This window comes from Gallus gallus, chromosome Z (genome assembly GCF_016699485.2).
Source record: "Gallus gallus isolate bGalGal1 chromosome Z, bGalGal1.mat.broiler.GRCg7b, whole genome shotgun sequence".
In the NCBI taxonomy this organism is placed as follows: Eukaryota; Metazoa; Chordata; class Aves; order Galliformes; family Phasianidae; genus Gallus; species Gallus gallus.
Window position 1 is genome coordinate 75,029,763 of NC_052572.1, and position 10,380 is coordinate 75,040,142.

Below are 10,380 nucleotides of genomic sequence, written 5' to 3' on the forward strand. Positions count from 1 at the left end.
TGCAGCTCTGAGGCCTTTTTTCTGTTAGCCCCATGCGCTTGACTCACATGATGTGTGTCTCATTCCCTTTCTGCTTTCTTCCAGGACGCTGTTTGTGCCGGTACAGATGAGGAGCGGTTGCTCAGCATGCAGGAGGTCATCCAGCAACTGCCTGCACCTCACTACAGGTCAGAAAACTGCTGCCCTCAGTCTGGGGAGCTCAGCCCTGCTGCACTTCAGAGGGCGATGATGCAATGGCAGGCTTTGTCTCACGCTCGCAACGTGATGCCTGTGTGTGCTGAAGTGGTGGATGGCTGCATGGGGTGAATGGATTGGGTCAGCTCCTGGGCACGGGGGCACGGCTGGTGCAGCTGATGGCTGAGCTGTACTGTGCTGGGGCTTGGTGCTGCAGCGTGGCACTTGGGAAAGCTTGATCTACTTGCTAGTAGCAAGAACAAGTGAGGTTTGTTTGGTGAATGTGAGCATGGCGTGCTCAGTGGTGCTGAAGGTTTGGCTCTTGCTTTCCAGGATGCTGGAATACCTGATGAGACACTTGGCTTGTCTCGCTGGGAGCTGCTCCATCACAAACATGCCCGCTAAGAACTTAGCGATTGTGTGGGCTCCCAACCTCTTCAGGTAAACTTCTTTTCCGTCTCAGCACAAGGCTTAGATCTGTTCTCCCCACGGGCACACTTTGGAGAGGAGGACAATTTGTGCTCTCTTGGTTTTGTCAGATGGGGCTGGTGTGTCCTTGATCACCCGGGAGAATGTCTTCAGTGGCATCAGTGCTTGCCCACTGTGGAAGTCTCCAGAGCCCAATTGGACAGCCTTTGGCTGCCCAAATGCAGACGTGGGGAAACGATCTCGGGTCAATGACTTCTCCAATCTGCCTTTTCTACAGATCCCAGCAGAACGAGGCTGCCTGCGCCAGCGGAAGAGCTGCCTGCGAGGAACTGCAGAGGCAGTCGGACGTGGTAGAATTCCTCATCACCCACACCGACGTCCTCTTCTGCTCCAGCTCCACATCAGGCATCGGAGATGGAGCAGGTGAGCGTCTTCCTGCATGAGCTTTGTCTTGATGAGACACCTTGATCAAATTAGATGAGAATATGGCATCCTCTGTGGCTGGATGCGGAGAATGTCCAAGCCCAAAGTTGAGCATGAGAAAACCGTCCCTGTCATGGTGATGTTTTGCGTGCAGGTGAAGCTTGATGAAAGGGTTTTGACCTCCTCTTTTTCCAGTGGTTCGGATAAGCAAGGCTGAGAGATGTGCGGCACCTCCCCCAGAAGTGTGATGGCTGTGCCGCTGCTTTCTGATCCTCCCTCTTAGCTGTGGTCTTCCCTTCCAGGGCGCAGTTCACCATCAGGGCCCGAGTCTGTGCGGGTGTCTTCTCCTGCCACCAAGCTGCTTACTTTGGAGGAGGCACAGGCACAGAGGGGAGGCCACAGCAGCTCTCCCGCTGTGACAGAGAGCAGGGACATGGAAGTGGAAGAAGGCCCCGCAGCTGCGCGGGGGAAATTCCACACAATCATTGACTTTCCGTCTGAAAGGTAAAGAGGACTTTCTTTTCCAGCAGCTTCCTATCAGACTTGGCTGGGAGGGCTTTTGTGGGTTTTTCTTCACTATTGCTAGTGCCAAAACTTGCAGAAGCTACGTGACGCTAATGGGGCGTGTGGTGGTGTACTGAATGTCCCCTCCCTTTGGACTCTGAGCTTCAACTAACACGCAGTTGCCCGACGGGCTCAGTTTAGCCACCAGAGAGGGCCTATTGCTAATGTACGTGTCAGAGATGCTTTTGAACTCCCTCTCTGGCTGCACGGTTCCTCAGCAAGCAGTTATGTTTGCCAGCTCAATCAAAGCCCTCCGTTCGATGCTGTCCTGGACAGCTGTGCAGCCTCTGCTCGCATGCTCTGCATCTGGGTTGACATGGCTGAGGGGAATGTAACCAACAAGACTCCAGGGCTGAGCTCTAGGAATGGAACCGTTGGCAACCGTGTGAATCAGAGCGAGCTTCTAAGTTGTGTTTCAGCAGGAAGCAGGCAGTGCTAGGAACAAGCAAGTGTTGGCAAGAGCTCAGGGCAGCTCTTCCCTCACCCTGCACCATGCACGACTCACACCGCTTCCTCTTTTCTCCCTCCAGACCAAGTCCACCCAGCAGGGTGAAGGAATCCCCAGCATGCAGTTGGTGTTCCTGCTTCAGGCCCAGAAAACCATCCTCTGTGGCCAAACGCCAACTGCAGCGCGATGCCAGGGAGCCCTCGGAAACAGAGGTGGTGGTCCTAGCAGGTAAGGGTGCACATCCAGCTGTCAAAACCCTGCTTGTCAGCGCCATCGAATTCATGCTTGGAGTCCACACAAAAGAGAAAGACAAACAACAAAAGCGCAACAGTTCCTTTCGAGACAGTGCTCCTCCTGTTGCTATTGTCCTATTGGCTTTGTCCTGCTGCCACTGCATAAGCAAATCTCAAGAACCACTCTCATCATTCAGCTTGTGCAAGTTTGCCACTAACTGTTTGCCTGTGTATCTACTCCTTCCTAGGTGAACCGAGCCCTCGTCCACGCAGAAGAGCCAGAGTGTATAGCGATGATTCACTGTGTGCTTATATCAATGCAGAGCTGCTAGGAAGCAGGAATCGCTGTGGCTCGGATGAGAGCCTTCCATATAACATCAGTGAGGGAATGAAGGTCTTGATCCAAGTGGAAGCCCTCATCTCTCCCGGCAGTGGAGAAGACGCTGACCTGAGCCTGCCAGAAACAACGTTCACCGAGCTGGACTGTGACGGGGCACCATTGCAGTGCAGCCCAGCCCAAGCACAGCCCGAGTGCCCCGACAGCAGCAGCTCCATGCAGGAGCAGGTCAGCGTCAGCCAGGAGGAGCCGAGCCTGGTGGAGGGGGACGTAGAATCAGAGCTCCAGTCCCAGGCACCGGGCAGCAGCACGAGCTCTGAGCACCTCTCTCCTGAACATGAAAGGATGAGTCCCATGTGTACACCGGACCTCTCACCAAAAGGCACTCCTGGCTGTTAATGAATAAAAGCACGCTGGTGCTGGATCAACGCCTTGACTGCCTTCTGAGTCTTCATTCCCAGGGATTGGGATAGATGCAAGCAACAGCAAGGCAGCTCATGTTGCAAGGCTATGGCTGTGGGCTGTGCGTGCAGCAGAGCTGCGGGTTTGTTCCCATTTTGTCTGGCTGTGGGATGCCTGCAGCGAGAGCTGTGCTCCCGTAGTGTATGGTAGCAAAGAATCTCCAGCATCCGGGATGCTGCTCATGATCATGGCCAGCTTGCTGGCTGCGGCTTTGTGATGCTTTTGATTGAGGGATGCCCTGGCTGCTCCCCGCCAGCTCTCTCATCTCTCCCGCCGTGTCCATTCCTGGCTCCCAGCTACGAGCTGGCCCTGCAGAGCATCTCCAGCCCTGTCAGCATCAGCATCCAGCAGCGGCAGGAGGAGCTCCCCGTGAGCAGCATCTGCCCGTCCCTCCCCCGGGTTCTCATTGGTCAGCGGCAGCTCTGTACCTCCCCCGGTGTCTCATTGGTCAGCGGCAGCTCTGTCCCTCCCCCGGTGTCTCATTGGTCAGCGGCAGCTCTGTCTCTCCCCCGGCGTCTCATTGGTCAGCGGCAGCTCTGTCCCTCCCCCGGCGTCTCATTGGTCAGCGGCAGCTCTGTCCCTCCTCCGGCGTCTCATTGCTCAGCGGCAGCTCCGCCGGCTCCCATGGGCTGAACCGCCGTGCGCGGGAGCGGCCGTTGGGAGCCGGCAGTGTCAGGCGCGGCTCTCGTCAGCGAAGCGCCGCTCCGGCAGCCCGGGCCGCCCCGCAGGAGAGCGCGGCGTCAGCCGGAGCTGTCCGGGCAGCAGCGAGCCGGAAGCCGCGGCACAACGGGAGCGAGTGCTGAGGACAGCTCTGCCGGAGGTGTGCGGGAGAACGGGAGCGGGAGAGGGAGAGGAGCCCTGCGCGGCCCCCCAAGCACACTGCCCTCCCCTCCCCCGTGGAACTCCCGTGGGGTTGGGCTGTGGGATTGGGATGAGGGCTGTGGGATGTGGCTGGGAGATGGGTGGTGGGATTGGGACGGATGGAGTCCTCGGGTCCCCCAGCGCCACAGTGCTGCTGCCAGCATCTGAACCGTGCCCCCCCCCAACCCCCAACCACTCCAGCGCTGCTCCCGGTGCCCCCAAACCCATTTCAGCCCCCCAGAAGCGGGGCTAAGGCGGGCCTGTGGCTACTGGGGGCTGTGGGGAGGCTATAGGGGGATATGGGGCTGCTGTAGGGGGCTGTGCAGGGACTTTTAAGGCGTATGGGTCTATAAGGAGCTGAGGTGTACTCCTGGGGGGTTTCTGGGGTTGTGGTGAGCCATCCGAGGATTTGTGGTTATAGGTGGCTGTGGGGAGGTTCTGGGCGGGGGGGTATATAGTCAGGCTGCCCAGGGAGGTTGTGGATTGTTTTTCTCTGGAGATACTCCAAACCCAGCTGGATGCCTACAGTACAGCCTGCTGTATGGAGCCTGTTTTGCGGGGGGAGGGGTTGGACTCAGTGATCTCCAGAGGTCCCTTCCAGCCCCTACAGTTCTGTGATTCTGTGATTGTAACTGTTGCTTCTTGCAGCAGTAGAGTGTTTAAGAAGAGAGAAAAAGATGGCGGCCCTGAACTGGCTTTCTGTGGATGGTAAAGCTGTGCTGAGAACTGGGCTGACTATTGCAGCTGAAAAAGCGTGCCGAGTGTGCAGACGCAGAGGAATAACTTTTCCGTGTAGGTTGAGCTTGTGTAAGGTAGGTGTCCTTGCTAGGTGAGCTTCTGCTTTAAAGCATCAAGTTGTAATTTTAAAAGTAAGGTTGCCAGTTCTTTTTTTACCCTAAGTGATTTTTTAGCCGGGAGAGATTGGAGGTTCTGTTTGGTGGTGGAAGACGGAGAGAGGAAAAGCAAGTAAAAGGCATGCTGTGCATAGCCACCACATGCCATGGGCACCGTTGTCATTCTGCACAAAGGAGGAGCAGCTCAGCAAGCTTGGCCTGGGCCGTGGGAGGGAGCATGCAGACATCTGGACCAACCGGCAATGAGTTAGTTCTTGAGGTTGTCTGTTTTCTGCTGTTTGTCCCACGTCCTGTTGCTCAGTGGTAGCTCTGTTCCTTCCCCCGTGGAACCCCCGTGGGGTTGGGCTGTGGGCTGTGGGACTGGGATGAGGGGTGTGGGATGGGCCGTGGGTTTGGGACGGATCGAGGCCTCGGGTCCCCCAGCGCCACAGTGCTGCTGGCAGCATGCGGGCCGTGCCCCCCCTCCCGCCCCCAACCCCTCCAGCCCTGCTCCCTATGCCCCCCGGACTCCCGGCAGCCCCCCAGAACCAGGGCTAAGGAGGGCGTGGGAGTCAAAAGGACATGGGCAACCTTTTTTTCAGTGGTCTGTGGGGCCAGGAGAGGGGGGAAATGGCCCTAAACTGGAGTACAGGAAGTTCTGCACCGACGTGAGAAGGAACTTGTTCACAGCGAGGTGACGGAGCACTGGTTCAGGCTGCCCAGGGAGGCTGTGGATTCTCCTTCCCTGGAGATACTCCAGACCCAGCTGGATGCCCACCTGTGCAGCCTGCTGTCCGGAACCTGTTGAGCAGAGGGGGGAGTTGGACTCGATGATCTCTAGGGATCCCTTCCGGCCCCTACAGTTCTGTGATTCTGTGATTGTAATCGTTGCTTCTTGCAGCAGTAGAGTGTTTCAGAAGAGAGAAAATCATGGCGGCCATGAGCTGGCTTTCTGTGGTTGGTAAAGCTGTGCTGAGATCTGGGCTGACTATTGCAGCGTAAAATGCGTGCCAAGTCTGCAGACACAGAGGAATAACTTTTCCATGTAGGTTGAGCTTGTCTAAGGTAGGTGTCCTTGGTACACTGCTGGACGCAATAGGGAGGAATATGGAGCTGTAGAGGATTGTGGGGGGGGGGGGCTGTAGGCATGGAGTTCTACATCTATATCTATATATGTGTGTGTTCTGGGCTGCATAAAAATAGGGGTGGCCAGCAGGGAGAGGGAGGTGATTGTCCCCCTCTGCTCAGCTCTTGAGTGTCGTGAGGTCCCATCTGGAGTAGTGTTTCCGGCCGTGGGGCCCCCAGCACAGGAAGGACGTGGAGCTCTTGGAGTGGGTCCAGAGGAGGACTATGAAGATGGTCTGAGGGCTGGAGCCACTCTCCTGTGAGGAAACGCTGAAGGAATGGGTCTCGTTTAGCTTGGAGAAGAGAAGGCTCTGGGGAGAGCTCATTGTGGCCTTTCAGTACTTGAAGGGAGCATATATACAGGAGGGGGACCAGCTGTTTATGAGGGTGGATGACGGTAGGGCAAGGGGGAATGGTTTTCAAGTGAGACGGGAGGTTTAGGTTAGATAGTAGGAGGAAGTTTTTCCCCCAGAGGGTGGTGACAGACTGGAAGAGTGCAATCCTGTGCACGCTCAGGTGTGTTTTGCTTTGTAGTGATTTCCCAATCAATCCTCATGTGGTCTCTTAGTTAGGCTGGGAGTGAAGGGGAGCACTGTGAAGCTGTTTGCTTTCCCTGCTGCGTGCTGTGGGGTTGTGCTGGCGGCGGTGCGGTTGCTTTGCTTTTCCTTGGGAGGGTGGGAAGGAGCTTAGCAGGCCCAGTTCTTCTCAAACGATTCTGATCCTCCAGTGTCAGTACTGCAGGGAGTGCACGACCTAAAGGACTTCTGGCTTGTGATGAATTTGTATCTCCGCAGCTTCTGATATTTTGGATTGTGTGTTCTAGTGCAGGCATTTCTGGGGACATGATTTATCATCACCATAGCTAACACTGCGTGGGAAATCTTGGTGTGCTTTGACTTGCCAGTGCTTTCCACTGTCTCCACTTGCCTGGAGCGTCCTTGAAATGTATGCCTAATGTGGAAATGTTTTCCTCTTTCCTAGCTTTTGTGGTACAAAGAAGCACAGCAAGGTGATGGAACAGCTTGTCCTAGATGCCATGGCCAAGCAGTTGGAGAAGAAGAAGATCATCAGGAATAGTCAGCATGGATTTAGCAAGGGGAAAGTGTGCTTGAGCAACCTCCTAGGCTTCTGTGAGGCATCAGCAGCTATATAGATGGCGGGAGAGCAATGGATGTAGTCTACCTTGACTTCAGCACTGCTTTTGATGCAGTCTTCCACGACATCCTGGTAATGAAGCTGAGCAAGTGTGGGATAGATGAGTGGACGGTGAGGTGGGCTGCGAGCTGGCTGAGTGGCCGAGCTCAGAGGGTGGTGATGGGCGCTGCAGAGTGCGGTTGGAGAGCTGTGAGTGGCGGTGAACGCTGGGGGTGGGTGCTGCCTCTGGTCTCGTTCAATATCTTGGTCAACGGCCTTGAGGAGGGGATAGTGTCCACCCTCAGTAAGTACGCCTCTGAGACAAAGCTGGGAGGAGCAGCTGGCACGCCAGAAGGCTGTGCTGCCGTTCAGCAAGAGCTGGACAGGCTGGAGAGCCAGGCAGTAGCAAAGCAGGTGAGGTGTAACAAGAGCAAGTGTAGAGTCTTGCACCTGGGAAGGAATAACCGCAAGTATCAGTAGAGGCTGGGACATGAGCTGCTGCAGAGGAGCTCTGCAGAGAAGGACCTGGGAGTCCTGGTGGGTGACAGGTTGGCCATGAGCCAGCAGTGTGCCCTGGTGGCCAAGAAGGCCGGTGGGATGGTGGGACGCATGAAAAGGAGCGTGGCCAGCAGGGCGAGGGAGGTGATCCTCCCCCTCTGCTGTGCCCTGATCAGGCCTCAGCTGGAGTACTGCATCCAGGTCTGGGCTCCTTGGTACAAAACAGACGGGGATCTCCTGGAGAGAGTCCAGCAGAAGGCCACGAAGATGATCGAGGGCCTGGAGCATCTCCCCAGTGTGGAAAGTCTGCGTGACCTGGGTCTGTTCAGCCTTGCGGAAAGAAGACTGAGAGGGGATCTTAATAATGTTTCTAAGTATCGGAAACGTGGGAGTCAAAAGGACATGGCCAGCCTTTTTTGCAGTGGTCTGTGGGGCCAGGAGAGGGGGGAAATGGCCCTAAACTGGAGTACAGGAAGTTCTGCACCGACGTGAGAAGGAACTTGTTCACAGCGAGGTGACGGAGCACTGGAACAGGCTGCCCAGGGAGGCTGTGGATTCTCCTTCCCTGGAGATACTCCAGACCCAGCTGGATGCCCACCTGTGCAGCCTGCTGTACGGAACCTGTTGAGCAGAGGGGGGAGTTGGACTCGATGATCTCTAGGGATCCCTTCCGGCCCCTTACAGTTCTGTGATTGTGTGATTGTAACCGTTGCTTCTTGCAGAAGTGCAGTGTTTCAGAAGAGAGAAAAACAAACATGGCGGCCATGAGCTGGCTTTCTGTGGTTGGTAAAGCTGTGCTGAGATGTGGGCTGACTATTGCAGCTGAAAATGCGTGCCAAGTCTGCAGACACAGAGGAATAAGTTTTCCCTGCAGATGGAGCTTGTCTAAGGTAAGTCCTTGCTAGGTGAGCTTCTGCTTTAAAGCATCAAGTTGTATAAAGAAGGTAATTTTAAAAGCAAGGTTGCCAGTTCTTTTTTTAACCAAGTGATATTTTAGCAAGGAGAGATTTGAGGTGCTGTTTGGTAATGGAAGATGGAGAGAGGAAAAGCTGTGCATAGCCAGCGCATCCCATCTGCACCGTTGTTCCCATGCACAAAGGAGAGGAGCATCTCAGCAAGCTTGGCGTGGACCGTGGAAGAGAGCATACAAACATCTGGACCAACCCGAAAGGAGTTAGTTCTGCAGGTTGGTTGCTTTCTGCTGTTTGTCCCACATCCTGTTGCTCAGTGGTAGATTTGTTCACGGTCAGTGCTAACAGGAATGTCCCAGAGCATTGTGGTTTCAGCTGTCGCAACACTTTGATCCCTTGCTTGCTGGGCTGGGGCGTTTGAGGAATGATGCATGTGCTGATATGCAGCCAGGCACTAGGGATGAGTCTGCTTAGCAAGGTATGTGTGGCAGGACTGGGGCCTGGGGACCAGGCCAGGTGGAATCCAGTGTGCTTTGCTCTTGTTCTCAGTGCTTGTTTTTGCTCAGGAGGGCAGGTGGTGAACCTCATGAAGCAATGCCTGCAGACGGGGCTTGCGGAGCAAGAGGTCCTGCAGGCCTTGTGTGACACCCACGGAGCTGTAGCGAGGCTGCGTCAGTGTAAAAGAGCAGAAATCCCCGGAGGTGTGAAGGTGAGCTGTGGGCTCCAGTAGTGCAGGAGGGGATGTACGTGCTCAGGGTTCGGCTGCTTCTGTGTGTGTTTTAAGTGAGTGTGATCCCACTGCTTGGTCCGTTTGAGTGTATGGAACAAGTGTGCCATCCTTTGTGCTGGAGTCGTGTGAAAGGAGTCCTCTGGCTTTGAGAGCTGACTTGAAGCCTGTGGACATCACTGAAGAGTAGGGGTAGGGGATGAGGCAAGGGAAGTTGGGGTAAGGGGATGAGGCGTAGGAACAGGAACCTCTTTGGCCGATCTGACGTGCTGCCATTCTCTTTTTGGATTAAGAATCTCCGTGTGTTTTTTAATGAAGAACAAACTCACTGTTAAGTTGTGAATGAATTCATTCACGCCTGTTAGTCGGTGTCATTCTCTCCATGGAGCTGCAATTGAAAGGGATGCTTCTGGTGTGATGTGCGGCCCCCTCCCGCGTTCTCAGAAGAACCAAGTTGGCAAGGCCTGGCTCCGGGTTGGTGAGCTGTGCCCAAGGTGAGAGAGTTGACTCTTGTGGGCTTTGAGACATTTCTTCCAGTTGCACGCTGTGTTATTTCCGTTGTGTTGACCTCTTGAGCTCCAGCCCCAAGTGAGGGTCGAAGCAGTAGTGCAGAAGGGACGGTTTAGACTGCAAGTGCAACGCAAAGGGCGGGAGCTAGCAGGAGCAGGGAAGTGATCATCCCCCTGTACTCAGCACTGGTGAGTCCTCACCTTGAGTCCTTGCAGCACCTTAGAGGCAACCTTGATTTCTCCATCCTTCTTTGAGCTTTGTGCCACGAGAGCTCTGCAGCTTCTACCTGTGACGTGAGAGCATATGGAAGGCCCTGCAAGAAGTCTGGGTAGGTGATGGCAGTGTCTCTTCCTTTCCCCCCCGGTGCTGGACATAGCTGGGAACGGGACTGGGGGATATGCCAGCAGTGGGTTCCTACCTCAGCAGAACGGAAGGGCTGTTCTGATGGTTGTATTGAACTGGAGTGAATCTGACGCTGATGAGAGAGATGAGGGGTGTGTGGAAAAAAAGGAGTGTGCTGCATTTTGTGGTGCAAGATGTTCTGGGAACTGCTGCTAGCAATGCCCAGCAGGCTTCCTTTTGCTGGGGAGAGGTTTAGCAAGGATTTTTTTATATGAAAAGAGTTCATCCTATATTTCCTTTCCATTGACCTTTCGTCGTACTGCTTGAGAAATTACTATTTCTTGCTGTAGAGAATACGCATGCACCCTG

General features: G+C 55.0%; 1 long non-coding RNA gene across 1 annotated transcript; it reads left to right on the top strand.

The window, feature by feature from the left end:
• Nucleotides 1-8,349: 8,349 nt before the first annotated feature.
• Nucleotides 8,350-9,056, top strand: LOC112530702. Its single transcript, XR_005842862.1, has 3 exons — nucleotides 8,350-8,411; nucleotides 8,519-8,910; nucleotides 8,999-9,056. It is a non-coding gene; the product is annotated as an uncharacterized LOC112530702 (long non-coding RNA).
• The last annotated feature ends 1,324 nt before the right edge of the window (nucleotides 9,057-10,380 follow it).